Source organism: Equus caballus, chromosome 15, assembly GCF_041296265.1.
Source record: "Equus caballus isolate H_3958 breed thoroughbred chromosome 15, TB-T2T, whole genome shotgun sequence".
NCBI lineage: Eukaryota > Metazoa > Chordata > Mammalia > Perissodactyla > Equidae > Equus > Equus caballus.
In genome coordinates, this window is record NC_091698.1 from 13,561,852 (window position 1) to 13,587,715 (window position 25,864).

The 25,864-nt window shown below is 36.6% G+C and overlaps 1 long non-coding RNA gene and 1 pseudogene across 2 annotated transcripts in view; one reads left to right on the forward strand and one right to left on the reverse strand.

Annotated features, from left to right (window-relative positions):
• The window catches only part of LOC138917783 (transcriptional protein SWT1-like), a 155,077-nt pseudogene extending 137,069 nt beyond the window's left edge, over positions 1-18,008 (forward strand).
• A 1,370-nt stretch (positions 18,009-19,378) lies between these two features.
• Positions 19,379-25,864, reverse strand: part of LOC138917625 (uncharacterized) — a 36,300-nt gene continuing 29,814 nt past the window's right edge. The window contains exons 4-5 of one of the 2 annotated variants that reach the window (XR_011425857.1): positions 25,543-25,750; positions 19,379-22,265 (exon numbers count right to left, since the gene is read on the reverse strand). This is a non-coding gene — a long non-coding RNA (uncharacterized lncRNA). Of the gene's footprint in view, positions 22,873-25,542; positions 25,751-25,864 lie in introns of both variants that reach the window. The other variant, XR_011425856.1, reaches the window with a different exon arrangement.

The following is a 25,864-nucleotide window of genomic DNA, read 5'->3' on the forward strand; positions in this document are numbered from 1 at the left end:
ATATAATGATATAGATATTAATGATAATTATAGATAACACTTATATGACCATTATTCTCCAGACCCTTTTCCAAGTACTTTACAGCTAATATCTCATTCAAACCTTATAGTACTTGTGGAAGATAATTTTATTAGCCCCATTTTTTTTTTTTGAGGAAGACTGGCCCTGAGCTAATAACCTCCAGATCAAAAAGTGGTTGTGAAGATTGGTTAATATGTTACATTATAGTACTTGATTGCTCATGGCCTGCAATAGGTGATAATTCTCTCATGTCTTCATTATATGAAAAGCTTATGCAGGTTGATTGGAATATGTAAAATTCTCTTCCCCTAAATGGAAAAAGATTATTAATAGGTAATTCACAAAAGAAGAAATACAACTAGTCAGCCCATTGTTTGCTGCAAATATGTTCCTGTTTGTTGTTTTTAATATTATTAATTTCCCATGTATAAAAATTTTTATTTTGTAGCTTTCACTTTTTCCTTTTTTTTTTTTTTATTGCTTCTAAGTTTAGAAAGTTCCTCCTTCTCAGCAGCTGCTGGGAATACTTACAGTGCTTCAGGGCTTTAGGAATATGAGTTAGTAACTTTCAGGAGAGCAATTTATCAGTGTGGATCAAGAAGCCTAAAGATATAATTCTCTTTCTAGAAATGTATCCTAAAGAAATAGAGATGCTCACAGTGATTTATATAAATAGTGTTCACCACAGCGTTATTTATATAGCAAAAAATTTGAAACAATGTAACAATTGGAGAAGTTATATACGATGCTATAGCCATATGAGGGAATACTATATTTTGAAAAATGTTAATCAAATGTAATATTAAACAAAATACGATTTAAAAGAATATAAAGTACAACTCCAAATTTGTTAGATTATGCATATATACTTAGTGAATGTTGGTTATATTTAGCTGATGAATTATGAGTTATTTTAATTTTCTTTATATTTTCTGAATTTTCCTGATTTTCTATAGTTATTTTATTTTTATAATAAGGTAAAAATAATTAAAGGCAAAAATAAAGTTATATGCCACCTCCCCTACCAGACATTTGTTCCATCATTTTTATGTTTTCTTTTATTATATTTTTTGTTGATTCATTTACTTGCCAAATATTTGTGCCAATGCTGTTGTAAGTGTTGGGGCTGCAGCAGTGAATGAAACACACACAGCCTGCTGCTGAGAGGCTTAAATTCTATTTAGTATTAAAAATCATATTAACTGTAGTTTATACAGAATTTGTTTTGGTGTTGTATGTCAGTATAGGTCATTGCTGTTTAGGTGCCATTTAAGCTGACTCTTAGTAAGTATATATAACTTAAAAAGCACAGGCTGTTGCCATATGTTGGGCCAAGTGCTTCATATCAATTTCCTCCTTTAAACCTCCTGGTTAAGCGGTTTGCCCAAGATTATACGTCTGGTAAGTGAGAAAGCAGGGATTCAAACCCAGATTCGTCTGTTTCCGGAGACTTTGTTTTGTTCACTTTTGAATAGTACCTGAGCAGATGCTCAAAAATATTTGTTCAATAAATACTTCATGACTATTCTTGCAGTTTTAAGTGTCTTTTCCAACCCCATGTATCCTAAAAAAAGTGAGAGAGCAGATAACATGCTGAACTTTGATACCTTTAGAGCAGGGTACTGTAACCTTTAATCCTCCTTTCATCTGCTGAATTGAGTTGTTTAAAGTTAACTAATGATTTTGAGCTGCCCATTTTGCATTATTATGGTATTTGCTCTGTGAGCTAAAAGCAGGAAAATTGGCTGCTGTAACATATGTCTGTCTGGCTCACTGCTGATTAAAGAACTGAATCATCTCTCCCTCAGGCTCACGCTGAGATCAGTTGAGTTCTATCTAGACTGCGACGAGATTGTGAGCTCCTAAAGAATTGGTCTTTGCATATCTAGTTACCTAGCACAGGGATCTGGCACAGATCAGGCCCTGTATAAATATCTACTGTATGAATGAATGAGTTTTCTAATTTGAATGTTTGAAGGACTAAGTAATATAGGCCAAAAGTTGAGGGAAAAAAGGTTGTAATCTGGGAAAAAAGTTGAGGCTCATTGGCTGGTACGTCTTGAATTTTAGTGTGTTAAGAGACTTGCCAAGATTCTTTTCCAGAAGTGGGTCTAGGGTGTGGTCCCGCAATCTGCAAGCCCCCTAGAGAATTCTGAAGCAGGTGGTATAAGGACTTATGAGAAACACTGTCTATGGTCCTATTTCAACATATAACATTATTTTCACAAAAACCAAGCTCTTACTATGTGCTTTAAAGCTTGAAGAAAGCCACTGGACCCTCTGTCAGCCATTAATTAACATTTGTTAGAAATCACTTTTTGTATTCTTTGCCTGGGGCCCGTATTGCCTTCTCCAGTACATCTCTAAATGTTGTTGCTTAGAGGTTAAGGAAAAGCAGACACATGAAAGTGGTTCTGTTGCTGGTAGAGCAGTTGCTCATTATTGTACTGGTAAGTGAGAAAGCAGGGATTCAAACCCAGATTCGTCTGTTTCCAGAGACTTTGTTTGGTTCACTTTTGAATAGTACCTGAGCAGATGCTCAAAAATATTTGTTCAATAAATACCTCATGACTATTCTTGCAGTTTTAAGTGTCTTTTCCAACTCCATGTATCCTAAAAACGTCTTTTAAGTTGAGATAGCTTTAAGCATGATGTAATCGCCTAATTTACTTATAATCTCTAAGTGACTGAACTGAGACTAGAATTCATAGCATTTGGTTTCTAGTATGGCACTTAACTTGCTGATTATGTTTCTTTCCTTTGTGTTTCTGAATAGGCATATCTTATTCCATTTTAGCAGTAAACTAACCACTTTGTTAAACCCATGACTATATGCTACTGAATTCTAGATCTAGAATTTTCATGGCATTATTTTACTGTGTCTTACCTTCCTCTTTTTATTTAAAAAGTTTTCTTTCTTTTAGATGTTTTTGATTTGTAAATACGGCCTAGATTGTTCCTATAGTATCTGGATTTCTTTTTTCCTTTTTCTCCCCAAAGCCCCCTGGCACATACTTGCACATTCTTCCTTGTGGGTCGTTCTGGTTGTGGCATGTGGGACGCTGCCTCAGCGTGGCTTGATGAGCAGTGCCATGTCCGCGCCCAGGATTCGAACCAACGAAACACTGGGCCACCTGCAGCGGAGCACGCGAACTTAACCACTCGGCCACGGGGCCAACCCCAGTATCTGGAATTTTAGTGTGCTGATTGATTGTTGCTTTTGTTAAATTTGCAGATGGATTGAGTGACGAGAACAATGATGATTGAGTATTAAAATGCTGTCTTCAGTACCAGGAATTATTCCCTTGTTCTCTTGTTATTCTGTGCATGTGAGTTTCATAGTCATTTTACTCTTTTGTTTAAATAGCAACTTATCCCAAAGAATTTTTAAAAATCATACTGTATCCACCATACCAAGGATCTGAAACATGCATAATTTTCTAAATCTGCCGGTAAGCATATTCAGTTATATCTCACATTCTTATAATGTGTAAGCTATAGAAGAATGAGATTTGAATCTCATGAAATTTCATTTCAATTTAATTTGTATGATATTTAGAAGACTTTTGAAAAAGCAGAGGAAAGTCAATTTAATATCCCAGTAAAATAGTTCAGAAATAAAAATCTGACATTTTTTGGTCATGAGGCAAGAAGCTTATTTAATCGACTAATTAGTTTGTTGGGGAGGGTAGGTTATGTAACACTTATGTCCTGGGTGCCTGTTATGGGGTTGGAGTTGGAGTCCTGGGTCTGCCACTTATCAGCTTTGTGACCTTGGAAAGTTGCTTCACTTAGTTTTCTTACGTGTAAAATATAGGGAGAATAATAATACTTGCCTCGTGAGGTTATTGTGAGTATTTAGAGAAAAAAAAATATATATATATATAAAGGACTTAAAGTTGTGCCTAGTACATCAGATGCTCTCTGTAAGAGTTTTTCCTCCTCCTTCCTTCCTCCTCCTTCCTTTCTTCCGTTCCCAACTGATATTTTCATAACTTAATTCTAAGGTAAAACTAACAATGTTAAGCAAAATTGTATTCATCATATGTGAGAAAAAGCTCTGAAGGAACCAAGCAGAGCAATTTTAATTTGCAGCTTTAGTCTGAATTTTATTCACTGCAAAATGGGAGTTTTACAATTTCATGATTGTGCCTGAATTCTCTGTGAAATGGAGTGATTATAGAAATGAAGAGCCCTAAGATTTTTCTTGTAAGGGGGCTTGGTCAGTTATCATTTCAGCTGTCTTCAAAGATGTTATTCTTTTTGGCATTAAATGAAATATTAGAGATTTCTATCTCTAGGTTTTAAATTATTTTTTGATGAAGGACATAATATATCGTTTTGGAGTTTGTTCAAGGCTGAAATAGAACTAGTAATATGTTGATCAGTTTGAATTTGAGGTAAGCTAGATTTGAGAGATAATTGTTATGTAATTTTTTTAAAGTTCTACTTAGAATGAAAATTAAATTGAAGAGACTTTATCAACTCTCCATTATTTCTGCAATCAGTGTTTTGGGATTAACAGATGTAACGTTTTGTAGTGAAATGAACATTTGTAATCAAACCTTACTTTTTAAAAAAAATTATTTTATTGAGGTCATATTGGCTTATAATATTGTGCAAATTTCAGATGTAGTTTATTATGTGGGGCCAGCCCAGAGGTGTAGTGGTTAAGTTTGTGTGCTCTGTGGCCTGGGTTTCATAGGTTTGGATCCCAGGTGTGGACCTACACACCACTGTAGCAGCCTCCCACGTACAAAATAGAGGAAGATTGACACAGATATTAGATCAGGTGCAATCTTTCTCTCACACACACACACAAATACATTATTATATATCAGTTTCTATATAGACTGCATCATGTATACCACCAATAGTCTAGTTTTTATCTGTCACCACACATATGTGTCCATTTACCCCTTTCACCCTCCCCGAATCCCCTTCTCTGGTAACCTCCAATCTGTTATCCTTATCCATGCGTCACACCTTACTTTTCATTCTGGCGTTATCATGCTCCACATGAGCCTGTTTTTATTTTTATTTTTTCCTATAAAGGGTGATAGTCATGCCTACTGTGTAAGTCACACCTCCTTATTATAAGGATACATTTATATTGCTTAAATGGGTGATGAAGATGATAATTAATATTAATTGATAATGATAGTAAAGGAGAACCCTTCTATCATACTATATACTATACCTCATTCTAAGTGCTCTACTTACATTTACAATCCTAAATATGGGCCAGCAACCCCTTGTTAGTAACTTCAGTCCATATCTCTCTTCTAAACTCTAGACTAGTACATTCATCTACTTATTTGATATCTCTACTTGGATGTCTCACAGACATCTGGGATGTACTGTCTCCAGAAATGAACTCCTGATCTTTCCTTCTAAACTGTTTCCATCTGAACAAAAAGTCCCACCTTCCACCCATTTGCTAAAGCCAGAAAACTCGGAGTCATTTTTGATACCTGCCTTTCCCTCATAATCTATATCCAGTCAATTCGCGAGTCTTGTATGGTCTTTTCTTTATCTCCCCTGCCACCATCCTATGTCAAGCCATGTTATTTTTCCTCTTTTCTTCCTTTTCTACTCTAAGATTAATTATGCTCTCTACTTCTACACTAGCTCTCCTTCATTTACTCTTCAAAAAGTAATAATGGTATTTTTAAATTTTTAATTTAAAAAATTTCATTATGGAGAATTTCAACATATTCAAAATGAAAGAGAGCTGATAAACTCCAAAGTACCCAGCTGCAACAATTACCGTAATTCTGCCATCTTCTATCTATATTTCCATCCACTCTCTGTTCCCCATATGGTTATCTTCATACAGTTCTTTCTTTTTTTTGAGGAAGAACATACAATATTAAAATGCACAAATCTTAACTCTACAATGTTGACAGTGGGTACACTGGTGTAGCCCGCATCCTCCTTGATATGTAGAACACTTCCATTGCCCCTTTGTGCTCTTTTTCTAGTTTCTAAAGGTGGAAGCTTAAGTCATTTATTTGAGACTGCTGTAGATTTCTTTTTAAGCACTGCTTTAGCTGCATCCCACAAATTTTGATATGTTGTTTGTTTATTTTTATTCAATTCAATATCCTTTATAACTTCCCTTATGATTTCCTTTTTGACCCATAGTTCATTTAGATGTTTGCTGCTTATTTCCAAATATTTGCAATTTTTCCAGTTATCTTTTTGTTATTTATCTGTACTTTAATTCTGCTATGGCTTGAAAACATAATTTATAGGATTTCTATTCTTTTAAATTTGTTAAAGTTTGTTTTATGGCCAAGAGTATGGTGTACGTTGGTGAATGTTTTATGTGCACTTAAAAAGAATGTATATTCTGCTCTTGTGGGTGGAGTATTCTATAAACTTCCATTAGGTCAAGTTGGTTGATAGTGTTGTTTGGGTCTTCTATAACTTTTCTGATTATCTGTCTACCTATTCTACGATTACTGAGAGAAGAGTATGGAAATCTCCAACTATAATTGTGGATTTGTTTACTTCTCTTTTCAGTTCTATTTGTTTTACTTCATATATTATGAAACTCTGTAGTAAGATGGATACAAATTTAGGATTATTTAGGATTCTCTTCTTGGAGAATTTACCCCTTTCTCATTATATAACATCTCTCTTTGTTTCTGACAATATTCCTGGTTCTGAAGTCTCCTTTGTTTAGTGTTAAGATCACTATTCCAGTTTTGTTTTGGTTAGTATTTATGTGGTATATCTTTTTCCATCTATTTACATCTATTTACTATCTGAGTCTTTAGTTTTTTGAGGATGGCATAGAGTTGGTACTTTTGTCCAAGCTGACAATTTTTGTCTTTTAATTGATGAGTTTATATCATTGATTTATTTGGTTGGATCAAAATCTACCATTTTGCTAATTATTTTCTATTTGTTTCATCTGCTCTTTTCTTCTCTTTTTCTTACTTAGGTTATTTTTTATGGTGCCATTTTATCTCCATTATTGATTTATTTATACCTTTTTGAAAAAACTTTTTAATGGTTTCCCTAGTGTTTACAATATACGTCTTTACTTGATCCAAGCCTACTTTCAAATAATATATTGCTTCACATGAGGTGTAAGGATCTTATAACAGTATATTCCCAATTTCTTTCTCTCATGCTTTGTGATGTCATTGTCATATATTTTACCTTTATGAAATAATAAACACATAGTACTTTGCTACTATTTTTGCTTCAGTCATTTACTGTTTAAAGCATTTAAAAATAAAAAAATGAATATTTTAATCTTTCATTCCATTTTTAGCACTTTTCATTGCTTTTTATAGATTCAGGTTTTTGTCTGGTATCATATTCTTTCTGCCTAAACAACTTTCTTTGACATGTGTAAGTTTGTTGGCAATGAATTTTCTAGTTTTGTTTGCCTGATAATGTCATTATTTATTATTTATTTTTGAAAGGTATTTTTGCTGGCTATGCAATTCTGGGTTGACTTTTTTTTCTTCTGGTATTTCAAAGATGTCACTCCATTTTCTTCTAGCTTGTGTGGTTTCTGATGAGAAGTCTGCTATAATTGTTTTGATTCCTCTTTATATAATGTGTCTTTTTTCCCTCTCATTGTTTTCAGGATTTTTTTCTTTGTCTTTTGCTTTTTAGCAGTTTGTTTTAGCAGTTTTTAGCAGATGTGCCCAGGTGTGTGTTTGTGTATGTGGGGGCGGGGTAGAGAAGAGGGAAGTTATGCTGTTTGATGTTCTCTGAGCTTCTTGGATCTGTAGTTTGGTGCCTGTCTTTAGTTTTGAAAAATTCTTAGTCGTTATTTCTTCAGATATTTCTTCTGCTCCATTCCCTCTTTTGTCCTCTGTTATTACAGAATTACATTGTAGTAGCCAGCCTCCAAGATCACCCCAATGATCTCTGCCTCTTAGTATTAAAGCCTATGTGTAGTCCCCTCCTCCACCATACCAGGCTCAGTTGACTGCATAATAAAGAGCAGGCATCAGAACTGATAATGTTACTTCTGCGATTAGGTTATAAAAGACTGGGACTTACTTCTTGGTCACTCTCTTTCTTCCTCTCTCTCTTGGATCACTTCTTCTGGGGAAGCAGGCTGCCATGATGTGAGCAGCCCTCTGGAGAGGCCCACATAGTGAGAAACTGAAGCCTCCAGCCAAGAACCAGTGAGGGCCTGAGGCCTGCCAACAGCCACATGAATGAGTGCCAACTAACCTTGACATGGCTGCAACCCTAGGCAATACCATGCTCCTGCCTTGTGAGAGAACTTGAGCCAGAACCATCCAGTCAGGTTGCTCCTAGATTCCTGACTCTTAGGAGCTGTGAGAGAATAGATGCTTGTTTTAAGCTGCTAAGTTTTGGGATAACTTGTTACACAGCAGTAGATAACTAATACATGTGTGTATGTTAGACTGTTTGATGTTGTCCCACAGCTCTGGGTGTTTTTTTAACCTTTTAGTCTCTTTTTGTTTCAGTTTGGGTAATTTCTGTTGACTTGTCTTCAAATTTGTTTTTCTTTCCTCACGTATTTCAAGTCTGCTGAGGAGCCTGTCAAAGGCATTCTTCATTTCTGATAACTGTTTTTTTTTAATTGCTAGCCACTTCCATTTGATTCTTACAATTTTCATCTGTGCGGAAACTGCCCATTTGATTTTGCATGCTATTTACCTTTTCCATTAACTTTTCCATATCCTTTAGCATATTAATCAAAATTATTTTAAATTCCCAATCAGATACCTTCAATATCTGTGTCATATCAGAATCTGGTTCTGTTGATTGCTTCATCTCTTGGCAGTGTGTTGTTTTTTCTAGGCAGAATTTATGTGCAGATTTTAGGGCTCACCTACTCTGTGGTTTCCTCCCTTCTTCAGTTTCGCCTTTAACTTTCTATCTGCCCTGGCCAGTCCTGAACATTGTCTTCTGACATTTCAAGCCACTAAGACTGTGGCTTTCTGTCATAAGCCATTGATGAATTGGGGAATGCCCTCAGGCGAAAAGATAGAAACTTCTTGTTTTCACCAGTGTAGTGTCTGTCTTGAGGGTAGACCCTCTTCTAGCTTCTGCCTACATTTTAGTGCTCTCTAGAGCCTTCAGATAGTTTTCTGTTGTTGTTCAGATTTTCTAATTCTCATCTGTGGGAAAGTTAGTCTGATCAAGCTGTTCTGCCATTAACAAAAGCCGGAAGCCTGCTGGACTCCAGAATAACAATTTAACAGACACAGATGTGATCATGTCACTTCCCCATTGAAGCCCTTAAAAATGTCTTTGCATTTGTTAAGGGCCTTGCCTTTCTCTCTAGCCACGTAAATTGGTCTCCTGCACTATGCTCTAATTATACTGACTTCTTTCTGCAAATAGCAAATTTACACCATTTGTCTTATGCTCCCTCAGACTAAATTTGTAATTGCCTGCCCTGTGTAAATTATTTCTCTTACTGTGGCTCTCTATTTATTTCTTTTTGGATGATCGTATTCTTGTGTTCAAATCCGGCTTCCACGTACCAGGTATAACTTTGGACAAGTTACTTAAACTTTTTACACCTCAGGTTCTCATCTGTGAAATGGTGATAAGATTAGTACCACTCCCACCTAGGAGGTTTGTTGTGAGAATTAAATGGATTGATATGTGTAAAGTGCTTAGAACAGTGCCTGGTACCAGGAAAACTTTTGATATATAATAATTATTATTATCCTCAAAAACTCATATGATGTGCCTCTGCTATGTGTTAATTCCTTTATCTTTTCTGTTAAAAAAAATTGCTATCCTTTGTTAATATGTATGCTGAGAATCACCAACCTCTGATTAGATCCCATGTATTTTGAGTTGCTGTGTGATTTATCTTACAAAAAATAAAATATTTTTTACTCCTAACCTCAACCTTAGGTATGATAGAAATTTAAGAAACAAAGGCCTAATAAGTGGTGTGAAGTCACTCAGTAAAGAATAATTGAGTGCAGAGTTGTTAAACTTATCTCTGAACACAGATGTATGTCATCAGCCCTGTATATCTAAGCAACAATTGAAAGCAGGTAGTATGCTTACTACAAATAATTAGAAATATATCTTATTTTATATACTAAGATTATTGATTACAATTGGAATTAATAGTAAATTTTCATCTTGTACATTTAAAATAACATTGTTTGGAATATTTCCTGGCACATAAATGGTAGAAATAAATGAATGCTATAATGGTAATCCAAAAGAAAACATAATTAACATTATTGCCTTCTACATACACTTTTACAAATTAATTTGAATTTTTGTCTGCACACTCACATTTTTACATATTTATAATCACTGTATGCATGCTATTTTGTACCTTGAAGAGTATGGCTTTTAAATTAATAGTAGCTACAGGAAATATTCATTTGAGGTGGAGAGAATTTTTTTGTTTCTTTCTACAATTAGCCTTATATTCATAACCTTCTATTAATACAGTAAAAACTCAGTAATAGAGAAACTTGAGGGACTCTAGTAATAATTATTTTTTAATTTTAAACTAATACTTAAAAAAGCTAAAGGCCATACTGTTGTTTAATCTCTTTTTCTTGACCAGAATAATCTGTTCTATAGCTTGTTATTTGATGGTATATTATATTAAATCTGACATAATTTAAAAATACATCCCACCTTTTTCCTCTGTGGGGAGTGTAATTATTGAAATCTCTAATATTGTATGTACATTTTACATATAATTATAGAAAAATTCATATGTACACATGCTACTTTTCTGACCTTTTTGGTAATAAAATTTCTTTTGTCATAAAATTCAAAATGGCATTTATTAGAGGTAACAGGATATTCCAGTGTATGGTTTTTCAAGGGTCACATACTTTCAGTTTGCCCATTATATGACTGTCATTTTTAATCCTTAGTTTGTATTTCTAGAGATAAACCACTTAATATTTTGAATTTTCCAATAAAGAAATTGCAGTTCTTTTCAGGTATCAAAATAGTAATGTTAATGAAATGATATTAATTAAAATAATAAAAACTCATTTTAAAAGGAGAGGGTGTAAAGGCAGTTAAGCTGGAGATTTTGGTGCTTTCATAACATATTTCATCCTTCTTGATATGAGCAGCAATTGGAAAAATATACTATTTTTGGAAGCAAAACATTTTGATCCATAGTTCTTGGTTTTCTATTATAAATATATGTAAAGCATTTTTTGAATTTTTCCTTTTTTGGAAAATAAAAATAAAATTGTAGTTAAAATATCACACTCATTTCTTAAATTTCTATTTTAGTAAAAATATTTAGTTGCCTTTTGTCAAAAAGATAAAGCATTGGCTAACATAGTATATTTATCTTGCATCTAAAACAAGTATACTAGAGATACATGTTTCTAAAGAAAGTATTGGTTTGTTTTCCAAGTAATTCAAATACTAATTATATACATAAAGTATTTATTAATTATGGCTTAATACTAACTGTATATGTGAAATGTTTACTATTCGTGTCCTAAATAAAGCCTGTAACTGTTTGTTTTAAAGAAGCAGCACCTTTGGAAGAGAGCTATGAGGAAGAATCTACAAATTCTGGACTACTCATTCTACTTGAAAGCATCATATCTGACGTTGAAAAATCTCTTGGAACAACTTTATCTTCAATATTAGAAACAGAAATGAAAATTGCTTTTGGAAACCTTTGGATGGAGGTGATTATTTCAACCCTAATAGTTGAAAATTTCTCTTTTATTGCTAAAGATTTGTTACCTTACTTTAAGAAATATTTCTTGTATAAAATGCGTAAGCTTCATTGTACTAATCTATATAATATTATGTTCTTTTTTGAAGTTTTTGAAAATACTTTTTGAAAATTAATTGATGGACATTACCTAAAGACCAGGACTATATTTTATTCATTTTTTCAGTGAACAAATATTTATTGTGAATCTACTAGTGTCAAACACCTTGCCTCATGGAGTTGAAGTTGAATTCAGAAAAATTTCTCTCATATGTGAGTCAAAATGTCTTGTATAGGGAATTCCCCTAGCAATTCAAAGAAGTATATATTTTGGCTTATGTCATGTAAATATGAGAATCAGAGTATAAATTTGATCTTATTAGCAAGATATCTTGAATTTTCTTTAGACTCACATCTTTTCTGCAATCAGTAAAACACAGCATTTGGCAATAGTGGCCTTTTTAGTTTAGTTTAAGGTTTGTTTGCTGTTGACATTTATAGCTGGGAGAAACATTATTCCCCATCAACTATAGACTGTATCTATTCCAGATGTTCACGGAGATGCTAATGTTTGCCAGTATGATGTGTTTGCTGCTTGGTTATTATCAAGTGTTGAACCAAGATGAAGAATGATCAGATGCTTCTAGGAGGGTTGACATAAATTAGATATTTCCTAATAGAGTCTAGGAAAATCATTGCATGTGAATGCTTCCAAAAAGGCTATGCTGACGTCTTGAGGTACTAAGTGATCAATCTTTCTTTTTTTTGAAAGATTTTATTTTTTTCCTTTTTCTCCCCAAAGTCCCCCAGTACATAGTTGTATATTCTTAGTTTTGGGTCCTTCTAGTTGTGGCACGTGGGATTCCACCTCAGCGTGGCTTGATGGGCAGTGCCATGTCCGCGCCCAGGATTCGAACTCACGAAACACTGGGCCGCCTGCAGCGGAGCGGGAGAACTTAACCACTTGGCCACGGGGCCAGGCCCTCAATCTCTTTTTATACATGTCTTTGCAAGAGTGTAGCAAGTGTCGAACATAGTTGACAACTTTTTCTATATAGATTTTTTCCAATTATATGAAATAACTAGACTGATTTCCTCAAAGAAATGACTGTGTTGAAAAGTAGATTGATGCCCTTTGCTGGTTAAAACTATGCTTTTTCCAATTAGAACTGTGCTTGCTTTTCGCACATATAGTTTCTGAAACTATAAGGACTAATACAAATATGAATTTTACAAAAGCAATTTGCAATGGAATTAGCCTTTAAGATTATGATTGGCTTTAATAAAATATCTTTTTAGTTTAAAAAGAATTTAACTATATTTTGCCCAAAAATGTATGTAGGAATTCCTGAATAGGTACTTTTTAATAATAGGAATAATAAATAAATCAATAGATGCTATTTTTTTCTAAATACTTTTTAGATGCTGTACTTGAAACCACCATGGACTCTAATACATTTGTTACAGTGCTTTAGAAAACATTGGTTGGCTATATTTGGATTAGTTATGGAAAAAAACTTGCTTTTAACCATTGAGAGCCTATATGAAAATCTCTACAAAGGTATGAATCTTTTATTTTGTATTTAGCAGTGTTGTGTTAAAGTGAGACTAGGAGATATATTCCATGGGATGTGAAGATGAATTATTAAAAAATTTGTCATTTACTTCTTAATTATTCATTTTTAATTCTAATTTCTAATAGGAATTTGTGACAGCTGGTTGAACAGAGCTTATGACTCTTAATGGTATCATTGTTGATGTTACTGGATGTTGTGAATATATAATTTTTAATAATGTTTAAAACTTTTTAAACCATATTTTACAGTTTATTCAGATATACAAATAGAATTATTTAGATTTTTTTAAATTTCTCATTAGGTTTAACATGCAAACTCTGACCACATTTCATGTACTAATTTTAAAAATAATGTATCAAGGTTTCTATCTAAGCTGTAGGGATAAGGAATAGGAAAGCTTTGGCTGTGGTGCGTAGTGAATTTTAGAACCACCAAAGACTATATTCCAGCACTTAGTTGGTGGCTTTTAAAGTACGTGGTACAGAACCTCTTGCAGCACCTCTGGAGTTGCCACAGACTGGAGGAGGAAAGGTTGGTGAATGGGGAGCCTGGTAAGTGGCCTCTGGCCCTCAACTCCGACTTTAGTCATGCAGCTTCCTTTTATCTGTTTATATTTGGAAATTCCATGTAAGATTTGAAAAAGAAAGTTCCTCTGCTAAGAAGAAAAAGATGTGAAAAGCACTGATCTAATGTTATTAAAGCCCATTGTTGTATGATGAAGAAAACTAGCCCTGAGAGGGTAAGTGATTTATCCAGAGTCAAACAGGTATGTATTGCTGTACCTTTAAAAAGCAAAGTGTAGGGGCCAGCCCCATGGTGTGGCGCAGTGGTTAAGTTCACAAGTTCCACTTTGGCCACCCGGGCTTTGCCAGTTCAGATTCCAGGTGCCGGTTCGGATCCCGGGTACAGACATGGCACCGCTTGGCAAGCCATGCTGTGGCAGGCATCCCACATGTAAAGTGGAGGAAGATGGACACGGATCTTAGCTCAGGGCCAGTCTTCCTCAGCAAAAAGAGGATTGGAAGCAGATGTTAGCTCAGGGCTAATCTTCCTCAAAAAACAAACAAATAAAAAGCAAAGTGTAACCATTACTAGGATGTTCAGTTCTTGATTTTTTTGAACTCCTAACATGAAGTGATCTATTTATTCTATGTATTACTTTATTTATTACTTATATCCTGTCAACTTTTAAAAAGTAACTGTGAGTATGAGGGCTATTAAATAACAATCTGATTACAAGAGGGTTTAAGTTAGGTTTAAAGGCATAAGAGCCAGGTAATAAAGAATCAGAAAGATAGCTTTACCGTAAAACATATGCAAACAATTATTGCATCACTTGAATACAGATTTGAACACTCAGCTTCCTGGAAGCTAAGACAGAACAAAAGCAAAAACGTATTCTATAGTAGGTATACCAGTTCTCTCTCTCTTTCCCCTGAAGTGTAAACTCTTTGAAAATTTTTATATCTTTAAAAATTCCTCCAGGGGATTTAAAGCTCCTAATTAGTGACTTATGACTTATATGTGGTAGATGTTGCATGAATGTCTCTTTTTAAAAGTTACCAATTTTTAAAATAAAGATACTTTCCAGGCATTGTCTTTAACTTACGGAACTTATTTATTAGGGGTATTATTATTTAAGGGACATGGAACAACCTACTGGACATGTCTTCAAAGCAGTTTTACAAGATATATAGAAACACTTTTCATATCTTTTACTAGGGGCATAATTTAGTGGAGTCTCTCAAAAGAGAAAATCCATAAACCGTGTATGATCTTGAACGAGATTTGGTTTCAAACAGAGGGTATCTGGTTGCCATCATCCATCTGTCTGTTTTCCAGTGGTGGGCCGTGTTTCACTCTTACACGCAGCTCAGAGGTAGTGGGCAGCAGCTCTAACTGGCAGTAGGGAGAGAAGTGAAAAGATGGTGACTTTTGCTTCTGCTAAAAAGTCATTTTTGGAATCATTGTGTGTGTAATTTATTGACCCTTGGTCTAGAAGAATCTGATGCCTAATGTTTACTGACTTGTGAAGAATACATAATAGAAGTATAAAAGTGCCTTCTGCTCCAAAATAATTTTGAATTGGAAACATCACAGTTTATGATTTTGTTTAATATCTTTTTTTTTTTAAAGATTTTATTTTTTCCTTTTTCTCCCCAAAGCCCCCCGGTACATAGTTGTGTATTCTTCGTTGTGGGTTCTTCTAGTTGTGGCATGTGGGACGCTGCCTAAGCGTTGTCTGATGAGCAGTGCCATGTCTGCGCCCAGGATTCGAACTCACGAAACACCGGGCCGCCTGCTGCGGAGTGCGCGAACTTAACCACTCGGCCACGGGGCCAGCCCCTTGTTTAATATCTTTTAATAGTATCCTCAGCTGTTGAGTTATACATATGTGTTTAACTTCATTATAGCAAACTCGTATCCTTAGATCCATTCATAGAAAATTGTATGGAAAATGACTAATAGTTTTTTCTGGCTTTGTTATCTATATTTACTTTAATCTAAATAATTATTGACCTATATAAGCATTAAACTGTTTAAACCGTGTAGATTTCTTTACGTTGTGTCTAAGTACTGAATTTATGTTTATTTCCCTTTTGCCCAAATCTTAGTAAAGGATTTTTGTATGACAGAAGTCAAATGATTGATTCAAGAATGTAAGCCCTCCTGAACACTGACTGCCTTGGAGAAGCACCCTTAAAAGAAGTTGTGTCCAGTTTCTCCTCCTCAGGAGACTTACTGGATTCATCTAGTCTACATGCTGTCCTATGTGTAGCATCTCTCATCTCTCTTTTCCCACAGGAATTTAAACTCATTGATTTAAAAAATAACTAAAAATGTGTTTTTGGTTTTTTTTTTTGAGGAAGATTAGCCCTGAGCTAACTACTGCCAGTCCTCCTCTTTTTACTGAGGAAGCCTGACCCTGAGCTAACATCTGTACCCATCTTCCTCTACTTTATATGTGGGACGCCTGCCACAGCATGGATTGCCAAGCAGTGCCCTGTCCGAACCCGGGATCCGAACCGGCGAACCCCGGGCCACCAAGGAGCAGAACATGCGAACTTAACTGCTGTGCCACTGGGCCAGCCCCCAACTAAAAGTGTTTTGTAAGGAAATAATAGTGTTTGTTTGATAAAGGAGAAGCCAGAAGCTTGGCTGTAACCATCAGATTAGATTAGAATTTCTGAATGTTGTATAATTAAGTATTAAAATCTTTTTATTTTCATTTCGTCTTTCAGTATTTCATAAACAAATGCTTCTTGTGTAAGTGATACAGAGGAACTCTGGGGGCCGGCCCAGTGGTGCAGCAGTTAAGTGCACATTCCGCTTTGGCGGCCCGGGGTTCGCTGGTTTGGATCCCAGGTGCGGACATGCCACCGCTTGGCAAGCCATGCTGTGGTAGGCGTCCCACATAGAATGTAGAGAAGGATGGGCACGGATGTTAGCTCAGGGCCAGTCTTCCTCAGCAAAAAGAGTATTGGCAGATGTTAGCTCAGGGCTGATCTTCCTCAAAAAGAAAAAAAAGAAAAACAGAGGAACTCTGTTACTTTACCTCACAGTTCCAGTGAAAAAACTATGCTGATGTTTCAGAATATAACAGAGTCTCTGAAACAATGAACATTAAAAGAAAACAAAACAAACACATTGTAGCATGGTTATTCTAAATGCCTTTGAAAACTATGTAGCATTCTATCTTAGTAATGGAAAGAATTTTTTCTGATCTGAGTTTTGGTGACATTAGAAAGTTACTTATCTTCACTGTTCTTAACTTTTTAAATCTTTGAAATTATTGCCACTAACCTCTAATTGGTTTGAGAATTTAATGTAAGTAATTTAGTTTCTTGAGAGAAAATTGTTATACCATTAAATTATTATTTGTAGATTAACTCACTTTACTAATTTACAGGGGACAAAAATTCTGCCAGCTTCTTTTGCCCACAGCTCACTTTTACCCAAATTGTTTATTTTTTGCTGAAGTTGTGTTGTGCAGAGAGAGAGCACACATTATTTTCAATAAACCTAGTATTACATTTCATGTAATGGAATTTGAAGGTAAATCTCAACGTGATAACTGAGTTGATTGAGAGGTACCACATAGAACTTACACGCCTACCACCAAAATGTGACTCTTCCAATGCCTCCACAGTAATTTGTGTATGAAACAACCTCAGTTTTCAAAATCTGTTGTTTAACTCATTTGGTGATGCTCTCTCTTTTCTGAAGAGGATAATGTTCTTTCACTTAACTTTTACTTTGAAGTTGACCGTGTTTAGGGAACTCCTGGAATCTGAATACACAATACCAGAAGCAACTCCAAGAACTTTATCTCCAACAAAGCCTGTTTAATTGTTGCTTTTTACACCAGAGCGATAAATTAGGAGTGGCATGTAGGTGTGAATGCGTACTCTTCTTAACTTCCATAATTAATATTAGATTGGCTTTACAAAGATGTTTTTGTGTTGTATACTCATTCTTATGTGTTTTTTCCTTCTTAATTTTCTGTTTCCAGCTAACAGTGCAGTGGATTTTACAACAGTGAAATTCCTGCTTCAGGATTCTAAGAGTTTTTACATGCTTTCAGCACAAGGTCGCATTATGATGCTATTCTTCCACAGGCCTTTGCTCAAGTAAACTGCTCCAAACATTTACAGAGGTAAGATACCTTTGGAATGCTGTTTAGAGTAGCTAATCACATACCTTCTAAAAATGTATTTAGCAGACAACAGCAGGTAAAGGATATTTTCATTCTAACTTATTCTAACGTACTAAAGGCATTAAGCAAATACTAAGTGAATTGAATGGAGAGTAAACAGTTATTATTATAAGTTATAAAACACACATCCTCCTATGGAAGCCGTGTCACAGCAGTGCTGGGATTTTATATTATTTCATTTATGGATGGAAGAAAGCTGTGCAGTGTTGTTTGATTGTTCATTTTCCAGTGCTCCAGACCAGGGGATCAAAACATGCATCAAAATACTCTGGAAATTTTTTAAAACATGCAGATGCCAAGCCTTTATCAGACGTTACTGAGTCAAATTTCTGGCAGTGGTGCCCAGTAATGTTGTTGTTCTTGTTTTACTTTTTATTTTGAAATAATTTAAAACTTAGAAAAAATTTGCAAGAGTAGTACAAAGAATTCCCGTATATATCCTTTACCCGGTTTCCTGATGTTACATCTTAGCACATTTGCTTCATTGTTTTCCCTTTCTACCTGCCTACCTGTCTATCAACTTACCTATCCACATTTTTTTCTGAACTCTTTAAGAGAGTGTTGTGGGTCTGATGCTCCTTTACCCCTAAATACTTCCATATAAATTTCCTAAAGAATAAGGATATCTTATGTAACTAGCATAATTAGTCAGGAAATCAGTGCTGATACAGTACAATTTTTGAACCTGTAGACCTCGTTCAGACTTTGCCAATCGACCTACCAATTTAACAAGTGTCTTCATGTGATTCTTGTGCAGTCAGCCTAGGAGTCATGACTTTTTACCCCTTTTAAACTATGTAAGTTTTGTCCCTGGTAATACTCTATTTCTACAGTCTTCTAATTTCAAATCTGGGAAATTCTGGGAGTTTTGTATGCCAGAAACTGCTCAAAAAAAACCTCATTATCACAATTACTAGATAAGATATTAATGCTGCTTTCCTCTAACATATATATATATATATATATATATAGTCTGGAAGGGGTGAGATTACGGAGGAAGCTCACTTTTCCTCACATAACCCTCCGGAGTCCTGTGGATTCCAGCTCATACCACTTTCTGGATTTCCCTGAATTGGCCTATGGTTTGCATCAGTGTTACTCAAGCTTTTAAACTAGAAAGCAATATACAAATATTAATCCTTTTAAAAATATTACTCTTACAAACAATGACTTTATTTTAATATATAATCTATAAATTATGTTATATTAATTACATGTAATGAATTAAAATAATATAATTATATAATAAAATATAAAAATTATAAAATATAATTTTAATAATTATATTATTTAATTTATGTGATTTTATTATATAATTAATATTAGGTAGTATGTAATTATTACATAATTATTTTTACATAATTAATTATAAATCTATATAGTAAACAAATGGGTGCACTTTATTACAAAAATATCAACTCGTATAAGCACAGACATAGCTAAAGTATTGATAAATTTCCCCCAAACGATGCTTAGGTCATTTAACATTTAAATCAAGCACATGGTATGAATCCCTTTAAAACACGCTTTTGCTGAAGTAATTGTGCACATACATGATTAGAGTCCTTTCTTTCTGTTGACTGATCACACCAGTGAAATGTGAAATGAGTTGTTTGACTGACTTGACTTTTAAAAATCAAATGGGATAGGCACAGGGTTTGGAGAAAAGCCAGGTCTTATGTACAGCAGTATTCTACAGTGCAGGGACGGCCACTTTCAGATGGCTTTGGGTCTGGGCTGCCCATGGCCTGTGTGTGATGCTGTCGGTGACGGGCCCTGAGATCCCCCACAAGCCCCAGAGCGGGCGGTGCTTCAGTGGACCGGTTGACCCATCTCTACCACAGACACACGGCACAAAGCACACTGAGAGGTCGTGAAGCTCAGTTAATATTTAAAACATTCTGATGCTCAGATAAAAGGGGATTCAAGTTGTCACCAATTAGTAGGAAAAGACCAATTATTATACAGACCTATGATCTCTTATAAGTAGAAACATTAAAGGAATCTAAAAGCTGTCACTTTTTATGAAAGAGCAGATGGCCTGAATTAGACCCCTAACATATAATGAGTGTGAGTGTGTCTGTCTAGGTCTGGATGCAGATGATCCAGATCTAGATCTAGACAACTGAACAGGAACACTTTTAAGGGCTGTTGGGGGAGGGAGAGAAGAGAATGGAAAACACACTGTCGATGTCCTTTGAGTCATTCTATTCAGTACTATCTATAGGGATTGATCCAGAAAAAGCATTGCCTTCTGTTCCAGACTTTAACTACTTGGAAATATGTTTAAATTATCCTATTTCAATAAAATTCACAATTTAGGCAGTAGAGACTTCCTGAGTCCCTACTCTGGGCCAGACACTCAGCTACTATGATGAACAAGCCACAGCACTGGCTCTTCAGGAGCTGACAGTCCAGTGGAAGGAGCCAGGTATATAAATAGGGCTGTTACCCTACACCCCAATTTCCTACCTTATCACCCCATCACCACTAAATTAGCATCTGGTTCTTGGAAGGAGTAGTTTGTCTCATGTCAGCTCCTGAGTTTTCTCCTTAGTGGTCGTGTTCCTCCCCAAACCCATAAGTCAAAGGCCACCACTGCCTTTGCTGCAGCTCATCTCCTGAAACCCCCCAAAGGGCTCCACATACAATTATGGAGATTGTGTAAGGCACCCTTTGGGGACATAGACTACTGTAGGTTCACAAGGTGACTAAGGGAACTTCATGTAGGAGAAAACATGGCAGGCTAAGTCTGGCTTTTCCCAAAGGCAAAAGAAAACTTTTTGCAAAGAAGTTCAAATCTTTGTAACCCTCCCAAACATCTCCCCAAGAAACTTGAAGAACACCCGTGTCCTTTGCTAAAGCAATTATCTTCTAGTTGGGACTGGGGACTGGGGTGATGGCTGAGGGAGCCTCCTTCCCCTGAGAGATCTAGCTGGTGCTTTGCCATTTAAGGCTGATCTTTGAGGTCTCTATGGCAGTCTGAAGTGAGAGTGGTCCCCATCACTCTTCCAGGTCTTCTGGAGGAAACCTTTGATTCAAACACACACACACACACACACACACACACACACACAAACAGGCACACACATACACCACCTGCTTCCTTTGCCCTTAGACACAGGAATTCTTAAGCATGGGGTCATCAATGCTTGTTTCCCAGAGCAAACCCCTAGGGACTGGAGGAGGGTGATGAGTGAAGGGAGTAGCTAGTCTTCCAAATAAAGCAGGAACAAGCGATAATAGCCACGGGACTGTGGCCTTTGGGGAGAGGGACTGGATTAAACTGTCTGCTTTGAAGGTAAATTGTCTGACTGAATTAGATAAGGTTTTTTTCCAATTTGGTTTGCAAATATAGTGACAGGAACATTTTTGTTTGAGTTTACTCCACAATCTCAATAGCCATAGATTATCTACAAACAGGTTCAGATACTTAGGAATAAGGATTTTGGGTAATAAAGATTCTTTTCATTGAGTGTGGGGTAGTAACTAGGAACAAGAAGAAGAAGCATGCTGAAGTGGTGGGATGATTCAGCATGGGAGAAATAGTGAACCTTCTGTAAACCTGAGGATCTTTTCTTGACTCAGCAGCAAGAACTGGTGTCTTAGCACTTTTTTGCCAGAGTTACTAAGGACCCATTATAAAAGAACAACTGAGGTTGATTATTTATCACGAAGGGATTTCTGTGTGTAGATAGAGCAGCATTTGCTCGATTGAGCCTCTCTCAGTCCTAATCCAGCGCAAAGGCACTGCTTGGCCTGGAGAGGGGTGTGGCGTGCCCTGAGGAAGCTGGACAGAATCTTCTTCCCTCGAACCACGTGTTCATTCATCTAGTTTCTGCTCTGCTCACTCTTCCACTAGTCTGTTTTCTCCACTAATGGCCTGCCCCACCTCTCTCTCTCTCCCAACACTTTCTATTCTCCATTCATATGGCAGACAGAAGATGCTGTGCATAATGGAGCCCAGTTCGTGAACACAGGTCTCTCCTGGTCAGAGGGGAACTTCTCCTGTTTTCTTTTATTCTCCTTTTGTCCCTCTTTTCAGAATTTTAGCCAATTACCTCTTTTTGCTCCTCACCTTCTGTGACAAGTCCACTGAGCTTCTTAGTTTTAAGACAATAAGGGGGATTTGTTCCTGTAAACTCTTTGGTTAAAAAAAAATGAAAAGAAAATGAAAAACAGTTCTGTCAGAGATGGAAGTACAGGTAAGATCTGAAGCTCGTCACTGCTGGGCAGTTCCAGTTCACTGGGGGCTCTGTAAGTGACCTGAGAGGAGACATATTTAGCAGTTAAAAGTATTTTTAGGAGACCTTAAAATAGAGCCAAAGAATAAATCTAACAGAAACAAGAAAAGGAGAACTTGGATTCTGGGATACCCTGTGGTTCTTGAAATTACTTCCTGAAAAAGCTCAAAAAGGTTGTTAATCATTCTCTTCTCAGTCACCATGTTCAGCAGGGTCTCAGGTGCCTGTCTGACAAATAGCTCCATGGGCGTGAGTGATCCAAATGAGGCACAAATCTTTACACACTTCCTACGTGTCAAAACAGCCTGCAAGATTTTAAAGAAACGTCCTCGCTTTACAGCTCCCGTCAGTAGGCCCTGGGACCATGCGGGGACCCAACACGTTAGGTGGACCTGTTCCAGCTACTCCATTCTTTCCTTTTTCATTCCCTTTCTTTTCCTCTCTCTTTTTAATTGTGTATTTTATATGTTACCACCTTCATAACTCTAATGTTCTTGGTGGTCAAATGTTACTGAAATCAGGATCCTGAGAGTAGTTCAAAAAATAGTGTAAGTGGAAGTGCAAGAAAGGTTCTTCAACGGATGTGTTGAGTCCAGCACACGTTTATCTTATCAGTTGGTTTCTTCTTCCTTGAGAGAAGGAGGGGAATAGCTTGAATGAAAAGTACATAGACCAACTTGCTATAATGTGTCATCTTAAACGTTGACTTTAGACAGATAAAGCTGAAGTCGTATGTGAACACATAGTACACCAATTCCTTCCCTAACCCTTCTATTAGGGCTCACTGTGCCCTCACCATGTGATGGTCATTGTGTTTTTGTGCTATGCTCCATGAGAGCTATCAGCTGCATATAACCACCTCCTTTTCAGATATTTAAAATCTACCAGTGGGAACAAGTATGTACACAAATAACTTTATTACTAAGTGGAAGGTAATGTCCCTGTAAAGATATAAATAAAGCTCTTGAGTGTTCTTAGGAGAAAAACATCAGATCTAACTAGAGGAATGTGAGGAATTCATGCAGGAATGGATTTTCCACTCAAAATGATTTCTCAAGAACTACTAAGCCTCCAGCAGCTAGAGATTCGTAAGAGGTCATTCCAAAGCTATGGGAATTGTGCCTGGAAAGCCAATAATGTGGTACGGTTTAGGTGTATTTGGGAAATGTTCATGTAGGCTCACTGAGATGTTCCAGGAGACATTTATGGATAAAAGACAATGAAGAAGACACAGATCCTGTCCGTGGAGAGCGTCCAGTCTGGTGTGGGACATGATGAATAAAAAACAATGTTTGCTACAGTGTTAGAAGTGCTGTATTAGAGGCACATACAAGGGAGGAGGAGGAGGAGTCAGAGAAGGCAGTAAAGACTGGTCCTGAAAGAGACAGACAATTTTATTAACCTGCATGAATTACAGGGGAAACTAGAGTTTATACAGAGATACAGAGATGTGAAATGCACATCCTGTTGAGCAAATTGTAAGATTCAGTGGCTAGAGCGTGTGGGACAGGATGAGCCAGGAGGGGCAAGAAATGAAAGTCCAGATAATTAGGTTAGGGAAGGACCTTGAAGGCCAAGGAAAAGAATTTGGATTTATTTGCCAGGCAACAAAGGCTTCTGAGTGAGGAAATAAAATAATCATACAAAATTATATAAGTAAATACTTTTTTCTTTAACCAAAATAAAACACAGAACCTCCTCTCCTAAAGACTATGGAATACCAAAGAATAGACAGACATACAAATCCAAATAATCTGGTGAATAGGGCAGTTAAAAATTTTTCATAATGGTCAAGGGCAAGGACAGCCCTGAGCTCCTAGGATTTTAAGATACATGAGAGCGCCAATGTCTGTGTTCATCACCAAGCCCCAAGTGTTCAATTAAAATTTGTTGAAAAAGTGAAGGAAATATCGGATAAGTGAGTGAAACAATGAAAATGACCCCCAAATAATTTCAATCTTTATGAAAGGAGGAAGAACAAGGAAGACCAGTGCCCTCCAGCTTTGCGTAGACAGCTTCTACATGAGAAGGAGGGAATCAATCCTACATCTTGTGTTCTCCTTGGATGAGTCAATAACTAAATGGTAGTAAAAAGAATATGTCCCAAAGTCAGGGGAAAACAAGAGGTACCATTCCTAGTGAGCACACTTCCTGTGGACTTTCAACACATGTGCACAACACATAGGTAGGAATGAAGAGATGACAGGATGCTGTAATTGGTGAAACTGAGAGCAACAAACGTACTCATCTTGCTTACATGATAAAAATGACTATAGGAGGGATGAAAACTAACACTCCATAGCAGAATAAATATCGAGTAGTTAATTAACAGTTTCAGCAGAAGTGATATGTAAATACACATACTTACTAAGGAAAACAATGTAGGAAATCCTATTATCTGTTTAATATCTGTGCCCTCTTTAAAGCTAGAAACCACATATTTGATGTCTTTGGTTCCTAGCACTGAGCACACTGCCTTAGTAGGCTAGCAGGCTCTCAAAAAATAAATACTAAATGCAAATGAATATACTCAGATGCCCCTTCAAGTGTCTGCATCCATCACCTTCCTCCAGGGTGTGAAGGTGGTGTGGTCTACCCACCATCACCTGCCATCACCCAGGGGGACCTCAGGAGACCATCCTTCCTCTGGAGCCCACCTGTCATTTCAAGGTTATGACAGTAAGGAGGCAATTTTTACGAGATTTTCTCCTTCTTTCCTTTTACTGTTTCGAGGATCGCTAGGGTGGCCGTAAAAACAAGAGCCTGATAGCTCTGGAGAGAGCCAGGATGAGGGCAGGGCAGGTTGTACAAGCCCTTCCACAAATGCTCTGCCAGGCCCCTGCCTTGTGTGCGCAACACCTCAAAGCTGACTTAAACGCATCCCACTGTTCCAGGATGGCTGCCTTTCCAGACTGTAGACTGCTGCTGGGGCAACTTGCCAAATGCTGCTCCTGGTCTGAGAAGGTTAACCAGTGTCCATGCTGCATGGGAATGAGCCTGCAGAATCAATGCCTATCGACACTGAGATTTCACTTGGATCTAACTCTGCCAGATAAAGCAGTAAGAGGCGTGAAATCCAGCAGTTCACCTGAGAACAAATTTCATGCCGGTAAATTCTAATCTTTGCTATTGGCAGTGTTGTTCAGCTCTGCAAAGGCTGCCCCGCCTTCTGCCCTTTCCCAGCCTGGAAAGCAAAGCCAGCTTGGGTCACACCTGTCCTGGTGGCAGAATCCATTGTGTGTCACGGCCTCCCCTCCATGTCAGCACAAATATCCTTTAAGCCAAAACTTTCCTCTTACCATTTCCATGACGGAATCATTTCATCTGTAATAATTTTCCATCAGAGGCTGGAGAGGAGGCTGCTGGAGTTTACCTGCTGTTCAAACCAGGCACGGTGGAGAGAGACCATTTTTCTTTGTATTTGAAACCACCAGGAGGATGAAAATGCCCCATCAATACAGCCAATCAGGAGTATTTTATATCTATTGCTGCAGTGAAAAAGCCCACCTGTAACAAAACAGAAGAGGGATGCAAAGAAATAAGAAGCAAAAAATAAAGAAGAGAAGGAAGAAAGATTTAGAGAAAAAAGGGAGCAGGAATAGTCAATCCTTCCTGTCGAAA